The 23,112-nt window shown below is 45.5% G+C and overlaps 1 long non-coding RNA gene and 2 pseudogenes across 1 annotated transcript; 1 reads left to right on the top strand and 2 right to left on the bottom strand.

Moving 5' to 3' along the window:
* The first annotated feature begins 1,054 nt into the window (after nucleotides 1-1,054).
* Nucleotides 1,055-2,548, top strand: LOC123040718 (uncharacterized). The gene is made up of 2 exons (XR_006418240.1): nucleotides 1,055-1,190; nucleotides 2,291-2,548. It is a non-coding gene; the product is annotated as an uncharacterized lncRNA (long non-coding RNA).
* A 291-nt stretch (nucleotides 2,549-2,839) lies between these two features.
* LOC123039065 (probable pectinesterase 66) lies at nucleotides 2,840-7,955 on the bottom strand (annotated as a pseudogene).
* Nucleotides 7,956-8,280: 325 nt separating this feature from the next.
* On the bottom strand, nucleotides 8,281-9,380 carry LOC123040717 (probable pectinesterase 66; annotated as a pseudogene).
* Nucleotides 9,381-23,112: the final 13,732 nt, after the last annotated feature.

Raw genomic sequence — 23,112 nt, 5'->3', positions numbered from 1 at the left:
ATCAACAATAGCTGACATATGATCTGCTTTAGGCTGAAGCAATAAATCATCACGTATATGAATCCAAGACGGCATAGACTCATCACCTTTACAATGCATAGGAACAGAACCAGTCCATATCTGAAGGCAAAACACATAAGTGGTCTGATCCTCCCCCAAGCACCATGGTGCATGAGCCTTGTTATCAGGCATGAATTGTTGAAATGGATCAAAATATGGTCTATTACAAAATGAAAAGGGGTTATGATTAAAACTGGGCCAAATTATCAATAAAACTATTGAGCAATCTAAGTGTGAAAACTTAAAACTAATCCTTAAGAAATGGATCAAAATATGGTGTGTATTTTAGAAATTAAAGAAAGAGTTGGGCGTCACTCATTTTGTGGGATGAGGCTCCAATGAACATATATGGTCTAAGATTAAGCTGGCTCTGTGTAAAGTTGAGTCATCTATTTTGTATTAACTTAGTATAAAGTTGAGTCATCTATTTTGGAACGGAGGGAGTACAATGTATGAGCGTCGGTAAGTCCATGTAGCTGCCGCTTCACCACTCATCATGTGTTGGCCAATGATCAGAGGTACAACAAAAACCAACAAATAAAAATAGAGAACTGCACAAAGGATCAAAAGCATACCAACCAGAATTGGAATTGAGGAAATCGCTTATACAAGAAAAGGAATCAGCATATGTGGAACCAAACAAAATTTAGATGCTTCTAAAACAAAATTTCGTTGGAAAAAATTGTATAGAAAAACTTATTTGAAATCTGCCCAAAAACTGAACAAATAACAAATAACTTTAAAAAATGCAGCTGGCCTGACGCGCGAAGCTGCTGGCCTCGGCCATACCGCAGCCCAACCGCCCTTGACTCAGCGCGGCCCAGCCGCGCGGCGGCGCCCGCAGCTACTGGGCTCGGCCCAGCGCGCGTGGCCGGCCCCCGCCGCAGCCGGCCTCATTTTCTTTCGGCCCAGCGGCCCACAACGCATTAGGGTTAGGATCCCGACCGTCCATTTCAATCCGACGGTTCGGCGCCGTTTTCGCCAGATCGAAGCTCTGATCCGACCGATCCATCAGAAACCCTAACGCCATTCCGCCCCAGCACCTCTCTCGCTCGTCCGTTCCTCTCTCGCCCGCCTGCTCGGTTCCGGTGCGCGAGCCACCGCCGGCGCAGCGAGCCAGGGCGGCACTGGTGAGGCAGCCCCTTCCCCTCCCATCTCTGTTTCCGCGCGCGCGAGAGAGAGACAGAGAGGCGCTCGTCGTGTCCCCCTTTTTCTTTTCTGCGTGAGAGGGAGGAAGAGGAGCGCGGCAACTCTGCGCCGTGGCCATCCTCCTCGCCGGTCGCGCGTCCTCCCTCTGCGGTGAGCGCGCCACCGTTGAGGGATTTGACCGTGGTGTTAACTCCCTTCTCCCCTTTTTTTTCTTGCTTTCTTTTCCCTGCACGCTCGTTTCAGTTACGTTATTTATTCAGACAATGTGTATCTGGATTTCAGCATGCTTCGTTGTGAACCTGCTCTGCTGCAAACTTGTATCCTTCTTCTTGGTCGTGTATTCTCTGGCATATACTGAATTCTTTTCTCAACTTTTCGTGGGGGAAATATATGTTGCGTGATAACATGGCACAGCAAAATAAACCCGACTAAAACTGAATCGGCATGAACCGAAAGCGACGCATCGATTGGGCCAGCAGCTGAATCGAAAGCGACGCATCGATTGGGCCAGCAGCGGTTGAAACATAAACCGATCAACGCAAAAGAAGCACATAAGAAGAACAACCACGCAGCCTACCCCACATCCAATCAAAAATGCTAAAGCAACCAAACGAACCATCACACCAGTTTAAAAAATTTGAAACAAAAAACCGAATCCACAAGGCGTTTCTACACGGCCATTTACCAAAATAATAGCACGTGTCATGTACACAATTCACCATGGATCACTTTCATACAAGTGGGTGAATCTTGGGGCAAAAACTTTGCCTGCAATAGAGGCTTGGGTATACACGTTTGTGTTGATATGCAAAGCTCATCCTGACATAGGTTTTCCTATAATACTCCCTCCGTTTCAAAATAAGTGTCTCAAGCTTAGTACAACTTTGTACTAAATTAGTATAAAGTTGAGACACTTATTTTGGGACGGAGGGAGTATAACTTAGCAAACCAGCTTGGTTGTGCATACCGATTTGTCCCGAAACTGTGCACATGTATGTAGCATATCGATTTGTCCAGGAGCTTTCTCTCTGTGTGTGTGTAGAAGTGAACCAACTTAGCTGTGCATGTTGATATATTACAGGAAGGAGTACAAGATGGAGCTAGCAAACACGTTTATGAGCAAGGATCCCTGTGGTGGAGCCGCTCGTGGCGCAGAGGGCGACGGTCTTCGCGGGCAACGACCAGCAGTGTGGGAGGCCACAAGATAGCCTCTACTCCGATGCTTCCACCCCCGCCATGTATCCTCCGTACGGGACGACAAAATCGCCCCCGGCCCTTGCGGCAATATCCTTGTCAAAATATAAAACACATCGGTGCTGTCGCCATGCTAAGAAAATCATCCTGCCCTTTCATATAAATCGATCGTGGGTTTGATTCGAAAATACTAAACCTAACATAAGGCCACGTGGCTTTCCATACCTAATCAATAAATCTCCCCCTGATTTTAACTGGGTGGGCCTCCCTTCCCTGATTCATCCAATCAAAAGCTGCCGCTTAACCCATTACCTTAACTGGGTGTCGTAGGGAAGGAAGGTTTCGTAAGGTTACGTACAATTTGTTCGTAGGTCTACCATTTCTTTTGCCATAGCCCATATGTGTGCAGCTACTCATGATCCGATCAATCCCTTAGCTAACCACCGTCCATGAAGCTCATGTCCACGAACTTCTTCACCTCCGTGTCGCTCAAATGCTTCTCCCACGACTCTCCCAGCCATGTCTGACCCGGCCCGGTGCACCCAACCTCCGCGAAAAAGATGTTGCTAGTTTCGTTGCCGTGGTGAAACCCACCACCCTTGCGGGACGACGATGTTGGACATGTTCATGTGGTAGTAGTCGGATGTGGCGTACTGGTTCTACGCACGTCCGAGATACTGGCTTCCGGTTCCTTGGAGCTCACCACCCTTGAACACAAAATTGCCAGGGTCGCCAGGGCGGAGCCTAGCGTGCGCCGTCACACACCCGGGCTGCTAGCTGTATAGGGTCATGTTGGACACGACGGTGCATCCCTCATAGATGGACCGCGCATAGCCAAAGATGAAGTCGACCCCGCCCTCGATAAAGCATTCCCGGAAGTAGTGCTAGCCGGTGTTGTCACAGGGAGTATCCTGGAAGCCGTGGAAGGCGATCTGGTCAGCGTCGACCAGGGACGCCTGCGCCTGGGTCGTGTTCCTCTTGTCGACGGTGTTGTGTGTGTTCCTGAAGGTGATGTCCTGGGCAATGAAGTCGTCAGCATAAACTCTTAAGGTGGCGCTCTCATACGCCCCTGTGGCCGCGGCCGGCCGTGGATGAGGCCGTCAATGCTGCCGTGGCCGTAGTTTTTTTTTTTTGCGAATGTCCGTGGGCGTAGTTGTTGGAGCTGATGTCTGCATTCGAGTAGCCCTCCCCTTCCAACAAGATGAAGCCTTTTACTACTAGGGAAAACCCTAGCAGTAGCGCTGGTTTTGTGCTCATTAGTAGCGCGGATAGGCGCGCTACTAATAAGGCGCTACAACTATTGCTTAGCAGTAACGCGTGCTCGCACGCGCTACTGCTAGGACAAATAGTTGCAACGTGTGTTCACTCCCACGCTACTGTTAATGTAACTACTGGCAGCGTGTTTTCTCTCCATCGCTACTAGTATTTTTTTTAGTGTATTTATACGCCATCGTACAAATATTGGTACAATACCAGTTATGAGGTTTACATCATTATGTCCATAACAGTGTGTCAAATGAAGGTGGATTAGGTTTTAAGTGGAGGCAATATGTGGTGCATGTCAAAAGTATACTACTAATCCAAACTTGATCTAGTTTGGACTAGTAGTATTTTTGATATGCACCACATGTTGCCTCCACTTGAATCTAATCCGCCAGCACAAGCTACTTAATCATCATCATAGTCATTACCACCAACAGTATTTATTTAATCACCACTAACACTAGCTAATAATAATCATCATAGTCATTACCACCAACACTAGCTATTTTATCATCATAGTAATAGTGTAACACATCATCATCCTCAAACTCATTTCTAGCTAGCTAATCACTCCTGCTGCTCTCTCTTAGGTAAAATAACATAAAACATGTATAGCTCTCCTCCTTGATCAAGTTGGAGCATGCAGATGAACCCGTCTCCTAATCGTGGGTAGCGCATCTGTTTGCTGCCCCCTAGTACTTCTCTGCGCTCCCCCATCACATATTTGGTCCAGTCTTGCATTATTAAGCATCTGTCGCTAATCTTGAATGCACTAAAGTAATCTGTAGGATATCTTGGGCGTAAGTTGATAATACTCATGGTACCTTTAGTCTCGATCCCATAAGGCACAACATTCATCGGGAGTACATGTTGAAGAACATCGTATGGTAACATATTTAGCAATGAAGTTTAGCTTCAAAAATAATGTATGGAAAAGATGCACTAAGAACAAATAGTAAAAAATCTTACCATTCTTCCTAAATAGATGTGATCGTAGTTCATTACGAACACTATTGGTCGCACGTTTTCAATAATAACATTTCTAAATGCAGGAAGAAAATTTGTTTTGACAGTATCAAGATCCGCAAGCCATGAAACATGATGACTGAGCTCCTCGCAGTTGAGTTCAGCCCCGACACACTATACGGTCCTATCTATCAAGCGCTGGACATGTTTGCTTGCACCGAAATAAGCTGACAATACAAATTAGTTGTCAACTATTTTTGAATAAACAATAACAAAGACATAAATATGGTTGAAAAACTTACATAATGGTATAACTGGAGGCGTTTGCACATCGACCCAGATGTCGGTATTACATTCAATATCATCTTCCGGACGAATATCAAAGGTGTAACCATATCAGGCTCAAATGCATAAGTCTTGCATAGTGCTCGCCATGTTTTGCATCCAAAATAGGTGTAGTCGTCTGAATTGTATAATTTTACGTTGAAAATATAACCATGCTTAGTCTTTAAGTAAAATTTCTTTTCCTCCATAGTACGACTGAAATCTATCTTATCCAATACAAAAACTCTTGCATGACAGGGGATACGCTAGTAGAATAGTAAAAAAAAAGACTTGTCATGCTTAATGTCATGCTTAAATTATAAGTTGAAGCAAATGAAGCAAATGTCATGCTTAATTACGAAAAAAGAGTTGTCTTTGTGACTTACTATATCCACTTCGAAGTTCTCGTCCAGCTTGATGCTGAAGCGCCTATCATCATCTAGGAAGATTCCGTCGCACAGGCCGCGCTCGTCTTCGCAGTATTTGCAAACACCGAAATCCTTTTCGTCGTCAGACATTTCCTATGTTCATACTTAAAACATTAATTGAAAAGCGATCGAAGACAACTACCAGGATACTCAACCCACAAATCCGGGGCACTCGATATTTCCTACATATTCTGGCACAAGTCATGCCAAAATGCACGGAAAAATCCGGCATGACCTTTGCTAAAATAGGACATATCGAGCGCCTGAAATTTTCCGGAACGGAAATGAATCAACACTCCGGCAAAACATAGGCCACTCCGAGGTGTAACCTGCAAACATGACCGACCACTTGGATATTGAGCAACACAAGATATACATTTCAAAATATCTTATAGGACTCAAATTAGCATGCACTCAAAGCAAAAGTAAATCATCTCATGCGTCCGTACATCGTCGAATATTATCACTAATACATCACAAATAATGTCATACATATAACATCACTAATACAACTAAAACCCTAGCACACGACGGGTATCGGCGCGGGCGGTGGACACCCATAGAGAAGGAACCATCACGGGATCATAGCTCCAGTGAGATCCGTAGAGAACCTGCCAGGTATTGGAGAACCTGTGTTCCAACGCAAACAAGTAGCGACGGATGTGCGTGTCCTCCTCACTGACACGGTGACGCACCACCTCCGCGGAGTCCTCGAGCCTCTGGACCGTCACTGGCCCATGCGACCGTCACCAAAGAAGGTTTGGGTCAACGACAGGCTGGCTCCTCACAACCTGCGCCCCCCAGTAGGTAGCGCCTCTTAGTACCACTCCGGCAGAGCCCAGTCCCGGACATGGCCCATCTGGTCAAGCAGGTGTCGTCCTCCGCCGACTCGACGACGAGGATGCGGGATAGGCATCGTCCACGTCGAGGCGAGAAAAATTGCTTTAACTAAAAAATATCAACAAGTTCTTACTAACTAGTTCTATTAATTCAACTAGTTCTTACTAAAAATAAACTTACTACAAATAAAAATATTCTAGTACCTAATTAGTACCTACTTCTTACTAACTAATTAGTACCTAGGAACTGCTGCCCTAATTACCATCTAATTTGATGAACCTATAGGGGTGGAAAGTGGTAGCGGATATTCCAATTATCCAACTATAAAGTGAAATAAGTGGTCAAATTTTACTCATTTTATGATTCATCTTAGAAATTTGATTCGTTTCCACCCTTACATGAACCCTAACTCATTTGAGCCGCATCCGCATCCGATTTGTTTCCACTCTTACATGAACCCTAACTAATTTGATGCAACTAAAATATAAAGAAACCCTAGGCAGAGGTAGGGGAGAGGGAGGAGCAGGCGTGCTCACCTCGGGTGCCTGCAACGAGGGAGGGGCAGGGCGGCGTCGAGGTCAGGGTCGGGGCTCGGACACGCGGCGGATGGCGGCGTCGAGGTCGGGGTCGGGGGCGGCGTTGAGGTCGGGGGCGGGGGCGGCGTTGAATCTGGGGCCGGGGCGGCGTAGAGGGTGTGCGGAGAGCGCGCGGCGGCCGACAGGCGACGGCGGCGGCGAGAGTGGAGAGTTGGATTTGGGGGAAGTGGTCGTAGGGAAGGACGAACCCCGTGGTTAAGTCAGAAGTAGCAGTAGCGCGTTCCAGGAAGAGCGCTACTGCTACGTTAGCTACAGCGCGTTCTGGGATACACGCTACTGCTACTCCTTTCTCTTTTTTCCTCTTTTTCATTTAGTTTTCTTCACATTTTATTTTTTTTCCTTTGACCTTATTCTATTTCTTTCATTTTCAATTATTTTTCTATTTTCTTTCCATTTAATTTTATATCCTTTAGCAGTAGCGAGTTTAGATTAAAACGCGCTGCTACAAATAAAGTAGCGGTAGCGCGGTTTGTTATAGGTCGCTACTACTATGTGTAGCCTATCGGCTAAGCCGTGGGAATTTTAGTAGTAACGTGTTTAGAGCAAGACGCGCTACTGCTAGAACTTTATCTGCAGCGCGGTTTTCTCAGACGCGCTACTGCTACTTAGCACCAGCGTGCTTTTTTCACCCTCGCTACTGCTAAAGTTCTGTGTATAAGGTTTTCCCTAATAGTGTTTCTTCCTTGGGATGGTCACATTCTCCCTACATGCAATGCGGAATTCATCTTGAAAATTTGAAAGGAGTAAAAGAAAAATACTCGAATGCAAACCTGTAGCTCCCTGCCCGGACGTCGATCCTGGCCCACTCGTGATTGCCGTCCGACACGAAGTTCACAGCAGACTGAATCCTCATGAAATCCCCTCCCCTTTAGGCCTCCCTTTGGTTTGTAGGATTTTTGTAGGAATTTTATAAGATGGGATTTTCAAAGGAAAAATTTCTATAAAGCCCTTTGGTTTGTAGGAATGGCTTCCTATTTCTATCTAGGATAGGATTCAATCCTTCACATTCAAAGGAAAAAACATTAGCCTAGACTCGATGAAAATATTCCAATCCTATGCATCAATGCATGTCATATGAAGTTCCTATACCTATAATATTCCTACCCTACGAACCAAATGAGGCATTACTGTCCATGATATATATATGTTTGGCGTTATAGATATTAATATATTATGACATAAAAAAGATATTAATACATTTTTTTAAATGTTGATCAAATTTAAAGAAATATGACTTAGAATATGCTTGAGTAAATTTGAAACTAAGAGAGTAATAATTTTTTTTGCCTACTTTTGGTGTCATTAATTTGCACAGGGGAATTAGTAGAGAACAAGAAGGCCAGGCCCCTCTCTCTCTCTAGACCGGAATGTAAAATGAGTGTAAGCTCGCAACTCATCCTGCTATTTCCTATGCCATATGTGTGTGCAGCCAACTACTCGTGATCCGATCGATCACCGAGCTATGGCTGCTTGCTTAGCCAACCGTCGTCGATGAAGCTCATATCCACAAACTTCTCCACCTCCGTCTCGGTCAGATGCTTCTCCCACGGCACTCTCCCGGCCATGTTTGACCCCTGTCCGGTGCACCCAACCTCTGCGAACAGGACGTCGTTAGTCTCCCTGCCGACGTGCCATGGAGCCCACCCCTGCGGAACGACGACACTGGACATGCTCACGTGGTAGTAGACGATGGTGGCGTACTTGTTCCACGCGCGTCCGAGATACTGGCGCCCGGTGCCTCCGACCGAGTTCCCCGCCCTTACACAAAACCGCCGGGGTCACCGGCATGGCGCCTAGCGTGCGCCGTCACCCACCCGGCACGGCGGCCGTGCCGCAAGGGTATGTTGGACACAAGGGTGCAGCCGTCGTAGATGGACCGGGCGTATCCAAAGATGAAGTCGACGCCACCCTTGATGAAGCATTCATGGAAGTAATGTCGTCCGGTGTTGTCGCAGATTGTGTCCTCGAAGCTGTTGAAGGCGTAGCGGTGGAAGGCGATCCGGTCACGTCAACCAGCGCTGCCAGCGCCTGGGTGACCTTGCTCTTGTTGACTCCGTTGTGTGTGTTGGTGAAGGCGATGTCCCGGGCAACGAAGTCATCGGCGTAGACTCTCAAGGTGGTGGTCTCGTACGTCCCCATTGCGTCGGCGCCACGGCGCATCAGGTCGTCAGTGCTACCGTGGGCGTAGTCGTCGAAGTAGATAACCGTGTTCTTGTGGCTGCCTCCTTCGAGCAAGATGTAGCCTTTCTCCCTTGGGATGGTCACCTTCTCCCTGCATGCACCACATGTACCATCATAACCATACTTGCTTACCATATGTTGAAGCAATACGAACGGAACTAGTAGTATGTAGCAGGACGAACCTGTAGCCCCCTGCCCACTCGCGGTTGCCGTGCGGGACGAGGTTCACCGCCGACTGAATCCTCCTGAAATCTCCTCCCCCTTTACTGTCCATGGTGATGGTCCTCAACACCGGCACCGATGCAGAGCTCAACACCGGCCACCGGAGCAACGGCATGAGCACGAGCACGACCAAATTAACAGCACGATGTCACTCCATTGTTCCTACTTACGTATCTTGGTCGTTTTGCTATGGGGAGGACAGGAATTGATTCCACCAGACACATACGAGTCCCGTACGTATTAATATAGCCCTTGATTTTAACGTTTGGCTGATGATTATATACGCTTTAATGTGCTACCTCTAAATGAGTAGTATGAAAGGAAAACTCCATGCAGAAAAATATATGAAGGGAAACGTTACAATATAATTTTTTGTGCTGCTAGCTATTAATTTATTTTTATCATATGAGAATATATCTATTTATTACTGTATCTTTACCTTTACCTAATAATAAAGCACAAATTGCTTCTCCCTGCTCACCGTCGTGCCATTTTTGCAAAAAAGTTCTCGTGCTTTTTGGTAACTCGACCCGCAGTACCGTTTTAAGTTTTTTTTTGAGTCTAAACACACTTTTTATTAGAATTCATAGATGTTTGTGGGGATACAACGAAGATCTGGCGGGTTTATAAGCCACACATGGCGCCCGAAATCCAGACCGAAAGCATGCTTAGCGAGGCTATGTGCCTCAATATTTGTAGCTCTACCCTCAAAGATGAAGGTGCAGTCGCTGATTGTTCTTGCGGTGTCTCCAATCTCCCTAATTATGCTCGCATACATTCCTCCCTCCTATTTGTGGATATCCTTGATAACCCCTTGGCAATCTGAGGCGATGATCACATGAGCCAATCCAAGGTCATGTGCCAGAGCGAGCGCCTCTCGACATGCCAGCGCTTCCAGTGTTGGTGGATCAGTAATATCCCTGACTCTGATTGCGGAAGAGCCCAGGTATAGGCCCGATGCATCCCTACATACCGCGCTGAAGGATCCTTCATTTTGGCTTCTTGAGACTGCACCATCTACTCGTATCTTCACAGACTCGGGCGGAGGAGGGATCCATCTTGGAGAAGCTTGTTGGTGATTCTGCCCCGGAGGTGCTGAAACCCTCTTCGGCTTGCAATCTTCCAAATCCCTTACATACCGTTTGATGAAGTGATGTGTTGAGAGAGGGCTTTGGAAAATATCATCATGTAATTCTTGTCTCCTTGAGAACCAAAGTGCCCAAAGGGTAAGTGCTACCTGAATGAAATCAGTGTCCGGCAGCGTATCAATTAACGCGAACAACCATCTCTTGGCATCCGGTTCTGTGGTGTTGTTCACGGCTTCGACCAGTACTGCATCCTCAAGAGTCCAAACACACCGTGCTACCGTGCAGTGGAGCAGCGAGTGTTGCCACGAGTCCTCAGCCCCGCACAGACCACAAGACGAGCTAGTGGCCATGTTTCGATGATGGCGCACATCTGCCATAGGAATTGATTGGTGTGCAAGTCTCCATAAGAAGATCTTAACTTTGGATGGAACCTCCACTTTCCGTAGTCTTTCCCAGAGCTTGGTCTCCCTCTCGCTGTTTGAGTTAGCTAGCCTGCCTTCAAGCCAAGCTTCTCTTCGCATCTTTGTTTCCACGAGCATCCGATACGCTGATCTGACAGAAAAAACCCCGTTCTTCTCGTGGATCCATGACCAGAAATCCTGGATCTGCCGCGTGCATAATGGGATTGACATTATGGCTTGTGCGTCGGTAGGAAGAAAGACCTGAGAAATCAATGCTCTATCCCATTCAGCCCCTGGCAAGATCAGATCACCCACCCATTGGGGCGGGTTTGCAGCCCTGCAAACAATAGGCCACATATTTGATGGCCTAGGGATCCAGTTATGATCCCAGATATTTGTTGTTTGGCCATCACCAATGCGACGGATAAGCCCTTGCTTCATCACCTCTCGGCCCTCAAGTATCGACCTCCAAATCTGAGACGGGGTTGACCCAAGCTCCGCTTGTAAGAAATCAGAGTCCGGATGGTATTTTGCCTTTAGCACCCGGGCGCTGAGGGCTTCAGGATCTTGCAAAATTCTGTATGCTTGTCTAGCCAGTAGCGCCAAGTTGAAGATCTCGACATCCCAGAAGCCCAAACCTCCGCAATTCTTCGGCCTTGTCATAGTACTCCAAGAAACCCAACTGGGTTTCCTTTGGCCGTCTCTGCCGCCCCATCAAAACTTCCTAATCAGTGCGTTCAAATGTTCACTAAGCCCACGAGGTAATTTGAAGCATGACATTGAGTACACCGGAACTGCTTGGGCAACCGATTTAATCAGTACTTATTTTCCTCCTACCGAGAGGAGTTTTTCCATCCATCCCTTTATCTTGGCCCAAACCCTGTCCTTCAAAAATTTGAAAGCCCCATTCTTGCTTGTTCCCACATCCGAAGGCATTCCCAAGTATCTCTCTGTCAAGGATTCATTCGTCATATTTAGGGCCTCTTTTACCTCTTCTCTGAGTGGATTGGGACATCCCTTGCTGAAGAAAACGGAGGATTTTGCAAGGTTTATCCTATGGCCCGATGCATTGCAGTAACTTTCCATCAATGAAGACAACTCATTTGCTCCAGTAGCACTAGCTTTTACGAACAGCAGGCTATCATCCGCGAAGAGCAAGTGGCTAACCGGTGAGCCGAAGGTGCCACTCGAATTCCATTCAACTGGGATGATTCATCTTGGTTTTTTAAGAGGCACGAAAGGCCCTCTGCTGCAAGTAAAAATATGTATGGAGAAATTGGGTCTCCCTGACGTATTCCCCTTGAAGGAGTGAAACCATCAAGCTTAGATCCATTAAACAGTACTGAAAACTTAACTGAAGATACCATTCTCATTACTGTTTCAACCCACTCTTGTGCAAAACCCATCTTGGTCATGATTGCTCGCAAATAAATCCATTCCACATGGTCATAGGCCTTCATCATGTCCAGTTTAACTGCACAAAATCTGTTTCTTTTGGCAAATAAATCCATTCCCCCGCCTGACGTCTTCTTCTCAAAGGTCCATGCTTTCCCATGATAGCCTAGATCCTGTAGGCCACACACATCCATGGCTTCTCGAAACCCTTCAATCTGAGAGGACCTGCGTTGGCCGGCCCTGGAGTGTTCATGCTGGTGTAGAACTGCATTGAAATCCCCAAAACACACCCACGGCAAGTTGCTTTCAGACGTCAACGACTTTAGCAGATCCCATGTTTTGTATCTTTCTCCCACTTGCGCCTCGCCATACACACAAGTAAGCCTCCACTCTGAGAAATTTGGAATAGAAACAGTAGCATCTATGTGATACTCCGAGTAACCAAAAACATCTAACTTTATTCCATCATTCCAAAAAACACCAATGCCGCCACTACGGCCCGAACTACCAACAGCATAAGAATGATTAAAACCTAAAGTACCAGCAAGATTTTCGACACGTGCTTTAGATATCCGAGTTTCTACTATGCATAGCACTGTCGGGGCAAATTGCTTCGCTAACTCGCGAAGCTCACGAATTGTCGCAGCTTTGCCCACACCACGACAATTCTAACACAGAAGATTCATTGTGCGCGGCGATCCTCCCCTCTGGAGGTCGCCGATTTTGCATCATGTTGTTTTTCACTTGCTGGTAACTTCTTCCCATTGTTCTTCTCTGCACTTGTCTTGATTCTCTTCAAATCCTGCTTTGACGATCGACTCGCAGGTATCGCTGGAGGAGGCGGAGCTAGTATGGTCTCTTTTGCCGAAGCTATCATTCCGGCACCATCCACTGGATCAGACAGTTCCGAGGCGTGCTTCCTGTTTGCATCTTCAGCATGCTGCATCTCAAGGTCCATATCAAGACCTGTATCCTCCTTGTCAGCTGTTCCAGGTTGGTTGCTTGCACGGCCACCAGTGCGTCCACCCCGGCGACCACCGCGTCTACCACGGCCACGGCCGCCACCCGGTCCTTTCCCACACGCATGGTCCAGGTTGCCCTAAGATCCTTGAAAAACAGAGCTGATGGGGCATGTATTCCATTGCCATGTTCCTTGTAGACGTGGCCTAGATGCCCACACACCGCACACCAATCAAGGAGCCTTTCATACTTCACCAAATAAATCTGCCTTTCTCCACCCCGGATCATTGAGACCGCGTTCTTTAGGGGTTTGTAAACATTGATCTTCACCCAGACCCGGTAAAAGTTTCCGGCAAAGTCTTGAGTGATCGGTTCCGCATACAAAACGTCTCCCACCTTTGCTGTAAGGGCACCGACCAGGTGTGCATAAAGGTCCATGCTTTCCCATGATAGCCTAGATCCTGTAGGCCACACACATCCATGGCTTCTCGAAACCCTTCAATCTGAGAGGACCTGCGTTGGCCGGCCCTGGAGTGTTCATACTGGTGTAGAACTGCATTGAAATCCCCAAAACACACCCACGGCAAGTTGCTTTCAGCCGTCAACGACTTTAGCAGATCCCATGTTTTGTATCTTTCTCCCACTTGCGCCTCGCCATACACACAAGTAAGCCTCCACTCTGAGAAATTTGGAATAGAAACAGTAGCATCTATGTGATACTCCGAGTAACCAAAAACATCTAACTTTATTCCATCATTCCAAAAAACACCAATGCCGCCACTACGGCCCGAACTACCAACAACATAAGAATGATTAAAACCTAAAGTACCAGCAAGATTTTCGACACGTGCTTTAGATATCTGAGTTTCTACTATGCATAGCACTGTCGGGGCAAATTGCTTCGCTAACTCGCGAAGCTCACGAATTGTCGCAGCTTTGCCCACACCACGACAATTCCAACACAGAAGATTCATTGTGCGCGGCGATCCTCCCCTCTGGAGGTCGCCGATTTTGCATCATGTTGTTCTTCACTTGCTGGTAACTTCTTCCCATTGTTCTTCTCTGCACTTGTCTTGATTCTCTTCAAATCCTGCTTTGACGATCGACTCGCAGGTATTGCTGGAGGAGGCAGAGCTAGTATGGTCTCTTTTGCCGAAGCTATCATTCCGGCACCATCCACTGGATCAGACAGTTCCGAGGCGCGCTTCCTGTCTGCATCTTCAGCATGCTGCATCTCAAGGTCCATATCAAGACATGTATCCTCCTTGTCAGCTATTCCAGGTTGGTTGCTTGCACGGCCACCAGTGCGTCCACCCCGGCGACCACCGCGTCTACCACGGCCACGGCCGCCACCCGGTCCTTTCCCACACGCATGGTCCAGGTTGCCCTGAGATCCTTGAAAAACAGAGCTGATGGGGCAAGTATTCCATTGCCATGTTCCTTGTAGACGTGGCCTAGATGCCCACACACCGCACACCAATCAGGGAGCCTTTCATACTTCACCAAATAAATCTGCCTTTCTCCACCCCGGATCATTGAGACCGCGTTCTTTAGGGGTTTGTAAACATTGATCTTCACCCAGACCCGGTAAAAGTTTCCGGCAAAGTCTTGAGTGATCGGTTCCGCATACAAAACTTCTCCCACCTTTGCTGCAAGGGCACCGACCAGGTGTGCATACTTATCCGGAACGTCATGAATTTGGATCCAGATATCAATCGTGTCGAGCTTCACCATGGTAGGTTTCGTGACACCATCATAGGGGACCAGCACCACTGCGTTGCCCCTAAAATTCCAGGGCCCCTCTTGCATGACTCATTCCCATTCGCCTAGGCAAAACAACTGGAGGGAATACAGATTGTCCTCAAGCAGACGAAACTTGACCTCGTGAGCTAGATCCCATGCAGCCCGCATGTTCTTGAAAAACCAGGTTTGGATGTAGGGTTTATCGATGTGAACCCTAGCCAGCGACACCCATCTTGCGGCATCTGGCGGCGCCTCCTTCTCGTCATACACCACATCATCAAGATCCTCCTCCCTCAGGCCAAGCTTGGCCATCATCTTTTCCACTTCGGTAGCAGTGTTTGGTCCATAAGACCCAGATCCTTCTGCCGCCATAATCGAAGAAACTTGCCCGAGAAAATAGATCGGGCGATAAGCTAGGGGGGAACCCTATCTCTCTTTTCTTCTCCGGACGTCGATCAGGGTCACACGGCCCTAATCCTTCAGCCACGGGAAGATCGGAGGAGGGAAGGTAAAGCAAACTCGACGGTGGCGGCAGAGTCGCCTCCGGGAGAAAACAAAACCCTAACTAGTGGGAACACCTGCAGTACCGTTTTTAAGTGGCGAACAGAGAAAACGTTTCGTTCCTGGTGGGCTGGGCCTCATGGACATAGCATAGCATTACAACCGTTCAGGCACATTCTCACTAAGGTCAGCATGTCATGTGGAATTTGAACATCAATTTGGGCATCACTGGAACCGAACCAATGGGCAGGGAAGTCAAGTACAGGATAGTTGGAATATGCTTGGGCTTTATGCATTCCGGGACAAGTAAAACACTTTATATGGAACATTCTGAGGGAGTGCTTCCATGCTACGGTACTTTAGTTCGAAGGCACGTTCCCATGTAGGGTCAATGCCCGACCTGCCACATAGGGTTTGAAGATATCCAACATTTCCTATTTACTGTTGGGAATTAGCACACAAATGCACTTGTGGTTAACTGATAACTGCAGTGGAAACAAAGTAATCTCAGCACCACATCATGTACTAACTCAAGGATCGTTGCTTAGCACAGAAGGAAACATATGCAGCAGCATATATGGAGGCAGAAAATGTTAAGCAGCAGGCAAGACACTCCTCAGCCTAGTGTCTTGTGGTAGGAGTAAGTTTCTAGACAGCACCAAGCATCAATAAAGAGACACCAGATTTTACGTGGAAAACCTCTCAACTTGAGGGGAAAAACCACGGACCGAAGCCACCCAAATCCTCTTCCACTCTCATCAAATGTGGGATACAACAAGTTCTTCTCTAGACAGCACTAGAGGATCTCATACATCAAGATTTCTGAATCTTGGATGAACACAACAAGATTTGGGACTCAAGAACTAGGGATTAGAATAATCTCACCAAATATGGTGGAACCGAAGCTTGAAGGAGACAAGGTAGTGGATCTGGACCATCACAACCTTGGGGAGGAGCTCCCTTTTCTTCTTCCTTCAATCTTCCTCTTCTTCCCTTGCTGTCTTGGTTTTCTCTCTTCTTCTCTCTTGGAGGATGAACTGATTTTCGTCACACTTGGTGGTGGCTGCTGGATGGAGGGTAAAGCATCCCCATCCACTCATGTGCAAAGTCCAAAATGACCCTAGGTCATAACCCTAATGGGTAGTGGGCTTCTGCACCTCTTTGGGCGGCCTAAAAGGCCTTTAAATGGTCATCTCCTCACAGCCCACATGAGTAGGATATCCCAACAAATCTCCCCCTACGACTCATGAGGGGGGCACCGCCATGCCCGCTACCTTGCAACATACTTGTAGCTTCTCATTTGGCAATATCTTGGTCATCATGTCCGCATCATTGTCTTCGGTATGGATCTTCTCAAGTTTCAGCAACCTGGAACTCACAACATCTCGAATCCAATGGTACCTCACATCAATGTGCTTGGTTCGAGAGTGATAGCTTGAATTCTTGGCAAGATGAATAGCACTCTAACTGTCACAAAATAGAATATACTTCTCTTGCTTCATGCCGAGCTCTTGCAAGAAGTTCTTCATCCACAAAACTTCCTTGACAGCATCAACTGCTGCAATGTACTCAGCTTCTATAGTTGATGTAGAAACACATTTCTACAATCTTGATTGCCATGACACCGCTCCCCCTGCATAAATCATCATGTATCCGGATGTGGACTTCCTATGATCCTTGTCACCTGCGTAATCTGCATCTGTATAGCCCTGCAATACAGGATCACCATTTCCAAAGCATAGACAAGATGTAGAAGTACCCTTGAGATACCTGAGAATCCACTTCACTACTTCCCAGTGAGTTTTACCTGGATTTGTCATGAACCGGCTAACAACTACAACTGCATAGGCAATGTCAGGCCTAGTGCATACCATGGCATACATCAAACTGCCCACAGCAGATTGGTAAGGTACTTTCCTCATTTCTTCTTTCTCCTTCTTGCTTGTAGGACATTGTTTTGAATTTAGTTTGTGATGGCCTGCAAGCGGAAAGATAACAGATTTTACATCTTTCATATTGAACCTTTCAAGTACCTTCTCAATGTATCTTTCATGTGAGAGCCAAAGCAGCTTCTTTGATCTATCACGGGAGATCTTCATGCCAAGTATTTGCTTAGCTGGTCCTAAATCCTTGGCAAATGATTTACTCAATGCCTTCTTGAGGAGAGCAATCCTCTTTGTGCCATTTCCAACAATCAGCATATCATCAACATACAACAAGAGAATAATGAAGTCACCCTCGGCGTACCTCATCATAAAGACACAATGGTCAGGTTGTGCTTTATGGTAACCAAGTCCAGTCATCAAAGACTCAAACTTTTTGTATCACTGCCGAGGAACTTGCTTCAAGCCATACAAGCTCTTCTTCAATTTGCAAACTAGGTGCTCCTTGCCTGCAACCATGAATCCCTCTGGCTGCTCCATGTATATCTCCTCCTCTAGGTCACCATGTAAGAATGCAGTCTTCGCATCAAGTTGTTCAATTTCCAAGTCCATGGTGGCAGCCATGCCAAGCACAACTCGGATCAAAGACATCTTGACCACCGGAGAGAATATCTCGCCATAATCAATGCCCTTTTTCTGACTAAATCCTTTCACAACCAATCTGGCCTTGTACCTTGGATGTGAGGTGTTTTCTTTAGACTTCACTCTGTACACCCACTTGTCCTTGAGTGCTTTCTTGCCTTTTGGCAGATTCACCAACTCAAAAGTATCATTCTCATACAGGGAATTCATCTCATCCTGCATGGCTTCTGACCATTCTTCTTTGTTCTCATCAGACATTGCCTCCTAATAGCATGAGGGCTCACCTGCATTTGTCATCAACACATACTGATGTGGTGGATATTTAGAAGAAGGAATGTGACCTCTTTCACTTCTTCTTTGCTACAGCACTGGTGGTGAATCAGGTGGATTTTCGTTGGCATCATCATTACCAACTTCATCATCATCATCATCACTTGATGGCTGCTCGCCACTTTGACTTGTACTGCCTCGATCAGTTGCACCTCCACTGTCTTCAGTGTCATCATCTCCCCCATGATTGTCATGCACGAGAGGAGGAAGGATTGGATCCATATCAACCTGAGGTGTGCTGGTCATTGGCTTCTCTGGTTTCCCAATATCTTTTATTGTTTCATCTTCAATGAACGCCACATCTCGGCTTCTCACAATCTTCCTATTTGCTGGATCCCACAACCTATATCCAACCTCTTCACTTGGTTGGCTGAGGTAGATGCACTGCTTTATCTTGCTATCAAGCTTGGATCTCTCGTCCCTAGGAACATGTACAAATGCCCTGCAACCAAAGACCTTCAAGTGCTTGTATGATACCTCCTTCCCTGACCAAACTCTCTGAGGAATATCACCTGCAAGAGGAACTGAGGGAGATAGGTTAACCACATACATAGCATTCATCAAAGCTTCAGCCCAAAAAGAATTAGGTAAATGAGCATGAGAGAGCATAGCTGTGACCCTCTATGTGAGTGTCCTGTTCATTCTCTCTGCAAGACCATTGAGCTGAGGTGTCTTTGGTGGACTCTTCTCAAGCCTGATGCCAACATTTCGGCAATACCTTTCAAAAGGACCTATGTATTCACCACCATTGTATGATCTCACGCACTTCAATTTCCTGCCAGTTTCTCTTTCACCTTTGGCATGGAACTCCTTGAAGGCTTCAAACGTTTGGTATTTGTGTTTCAGCACATACATGCTATGTCTTGAGCTTGCGTTGGTTTTCCTTGAAGAGGAAAGGATGATGCAGCAATAGTAGCGTAAGTATTTCCCTCAGTTTTTGAGAACCAAGGTATCAATCTAGTAGGAGGCTCCTCAAAAGTCCCACGCACCTACACAAACAAACAAAGAACTTGCAACCAACGCAATAAAGGGGTTGTCAATCCCTTCACGGCCACTTGCGAAAGTGAGATCTGATAGAGGTAGTATGGTAAGATAGATATATTTTTGGTATTTTATAATATAGATTGCAAAAGTAAAGATGCAAATAAAAGTAGATTGAAAGCTTATATGATAAAAGATAGATCCGGAGGCCATAGGTTTCACTAGTGGCTTCTCTCAAGATAGCATAAGTATTACGATGGGTGAACAAATTATTGTCGAGCAATTGATAGAAACGTGAATAATTATGAGATTATATAGGCATGATCATGTATATAGGCATCACGTCCGCGACAAGTAGACCGACTCCTTCCTGCATCTACTACTATTACTCCACACATCGACCGCTATCCAGCATGCATCTAGAGTATTAAGTTCAAAAGAACAGAGTAACGCATTAAGAAAGATGACATGATGTAGAGGGATAAACTCATGCAATATGATATAAAACCCATCTTTTTATCCTCGATGGCAACAATACAATACGTGCCTTGCTACCCCTATTGTCACTGGGTAAGGACACCGCAAGATTGAACCCAAAGCTAAGCACTTCTCCCATTGCAAGAAAGATCAATCTAGTAGGCCAAACCAAACTGATAATTCCAAGAGACTTGCAAAGTTAACTCAATTATACATAAAAGAATTCAGAGGAGATTCAAATATTTCTCATAGATAAACTTGATCATAAACCCACAATTCATCAGATCTCGACAAACACACCGCAAAAAGAGTTATATCGGATAGATCTCCAAGAAGATCGAGGAGAACATGGTATTGAGATCCAAAAAGAGAGAAGAAGCCATCTAGCTAATAACTATAGACCCGAAGGTATGTGGTAAAGTACTCACAACTCATCGGAGGGGCCATGGTGTTGATGTAGAAGCCCTCCATGGTCGATTCCCCCTCCGGCGGAGCACCGGCGAAGGCTCCAAGATGGGATCTCGCGGATACAGAAGGTCACGGTGGTGGAAATTGTTTTTCATTGGCTCCCTGGATGTTTTCGGGGTACATGGGTATATATAGGAGGAAGAAGTAGGTCGGTGGCCGCCCGAGGGGCCCACGAGATAGGGGGGCAAGCCCTGTAGGGGTGGGCGGGCCCTCCACCCTCGTGGCCGCCTTGGCTGCTTCTTGAATTGCACTCCAAGTCCTCTGGATCACGTTCGTTCCAAAAATCACGCTCCTGAAGGTTTCATTCCGCTTGGACTCCGTTTGATATTCCTTTTCTTCTATATACTGAAATAGGCAAAAAAACAGCAATACGGGCTGGTCCCAAAAATGATATAAATGTGTAAAGTAAAGCCCATAAACATCCAAAAAGGATAATATAATAGCATGGAACAATAAAAAATTATAGATACGTTGGAGACGTATCAAGCATCCTCAAGCTTAATTTCTGCTCGTCCTCGAGTAGGTAAATGATAAAAACAGAATTTTTGATGTGGAATGCTACCTAGCATAATTCTCAATGTAATTTTCTTTATTGTGGCATGGATGTTCAGATCCAAATGATTCAAAATAAAAGTTCATATTGACATAAGAAATAGTAATACTTCAAGCATACTAATCAAAGCAATCATGTATTCTCAAAATAACATGGCTAAAGAAAGTTCATCCCTACAAAATCATATAGTTAGGCTATGCTTCATTTTCATCAAACAAAAATTTTCCCAAATTCTACACCCCCGATGACAAGCCAAGCAATTGTTTCGTACTTAAATAATCTCAAACTTTTTCAACTTTCACGCAATACATGAGCATGAGCCATGGATATAGCACTATGGGTGGAATAGAATATGATAATGGGGATTGTGTGGAGAAGACAAAAAAGGAGAAAGTCTCACATTGACGAGGATAATCAACGGGCTATGGAGATGCCCATCAATTGATGTCAACATGAGGAGTAGGGATTGCCATGCAACGGATGCACTAGAGCTATAAATGTATGAAAGCTCAACAAAAGAAAACTAGTGGGTGTGCATCCAACTTGCTTGCTCACGAAGACCTAGGGCATTTTGAGGAAGCCCATCGTAGGAATATACAAGCCAAGTTCTATAATAAAAAATTCCCACTAGTATATGAAAGTGACAACATATGAGACTCACTATATGAAGAACATGGTGCTACTTTGAAGCACAAGTGTGGAAAAGAGATAGTAACATTGCCCCCTTTTTATTCTATTTTCTTTTTCTTTTTTTCTTTTTTTGGGCCTTTCTTTTTTTCTTTTGGCCTTTCTTCCTCTTTTTTTTCTTTTTTTTCTTTGGCCTTTCTTTTTTTTCTTTTTGGCCTTTCTTTTTTTTGGGGGGGGGGAGGGGGGAGAATGCTCTAATAATGATGATCATCACACTTTTATTGATTTACAACACATGAATTACAACTCAAAACTAGAACAAGATATGACTCTATATGAATGCCTCTGGCGGTGTACCGGGATGGGCAATGAATCAAGAGTGACATGTATGAAAGATTATGCAAAGTGACCTTGCCACAAATACGATGTCAACTACATGATCATGCAATGGCAATATGACAATAGTAATGTGTGTCATGATGATAAACGAAATGGTGGAAAGTTGCATGGCAATATATCTCGGAATGGCTATGGAAATGCCATAATAGGTAGGTATGGTGGCTGTTTTGAGGAAGATATAAGGAGGTTTATGTGTGATAAAGTTTATCATATCACGGGGTTTGGATGCACCGGCGAAGTTTGCACCAACTCTCAAGGTGAGAAAGGGCAATGCACGGTACCGAAGAGGCTAGCAATGATGGAAAGATAAAAGTGCGTATAATCCATGGACTCAACATTAGTCAAAAGAACTCATATACTTGTTGCAAAAATCTACAAGTCATCAAAAACCAAGCACTACGCGCATGCTCCTAGGTGGATAGATTGGTAGGAAAAGACCATCGCTCGTCCCCGACCGCCACTCATAAGGATGCACAATCCAAGGACATTTCATGTTTCAAATTTGTTACACAACTTTAACCATACGTGCATGCTACGGGACTTGCTAACTTCAACACAAGCATTCTTTAAATTCATAATCACCCAACTAGCATGACTTTAATATCACTACCTCCATATCTCAAAACAATTATCAAGTATCAAATTGATCATAGCATCCAATTCACTTCCTATGATAGTTTTTATTATACCCAACTTGGATGCCTACCATTCTAGGACCAATTTTATAACCATAGCAAATGCCATGCTGTTCTAAGAGACTCTCAAAATAATATAAGTGAAGCATGAGAGACTAGCAATTTATACAAAATTAAGCCACCGCCGTGCTCTAAAAGATATAAGTGAAGCACTAGAGCAAAAACTATCTAGCTCAAAAGATATAAGTGAAGCACATAGAGTATTCTAATAAATTCCAATCAGGTGGGCTTCTCCCAAAAGGTGTGTACAGCAAATATGATTGTGGTAAACTAAAAAGCAAATACTAATATCATACAAGACGCTCCAAGCAAAACACATATCATGTGGCGAATAAAAATATAGCTCCAAGTAAAGTTACCAATGAACGAAGAAGAAAGAGGGGATGCCTTCCGGGGGCATCCCCAAGCTTAGGCTTTTGGCTATTATTGAATATCTTGGGGTACCATGGGCATCCCCAAGCTTAGGCTCTTGCCACTCCTTATTCCATAGTCCATCAAATCTTTACCCAAAACTTGAAAACTTCACAACACAAAACTCAACAGGAAATCTCATAAGCTCTGTTAGTGAAAGCAAGCAAAATCACCACATAAGGTACTGTAATGAACTTATTCTTTATTTATATTGGTGTTAAACTTACTGTATTCCAATTTCTCTATGGTTCATACCACTTAATACTAGCCATAGATGCATCAAAATAAGCAAACAACACACGAAAAACAGAATCTGTCAAAAACAGAATTGTCTG

Source organism: Triticum aestivum, chromosome 2B (assembly GCF_018294505.1).
Source record: "Triticum aestivum cultivar Chinese Spring chromosome 2B, IWGSC CS RefSeq v2.1, whole genome shotgun sequence".
In the NCBI taxonomy this organism is placed as follows: domain Eukaryota; kingdom Viridiplantae; phylum Streptophyta; class Magnoliopsida; order Poales; family Poaceae; genus Triticum; species Triticum aestivum.
This window is presented reverse-complemented; position numbering and strand designations above follow the sequence as displayed.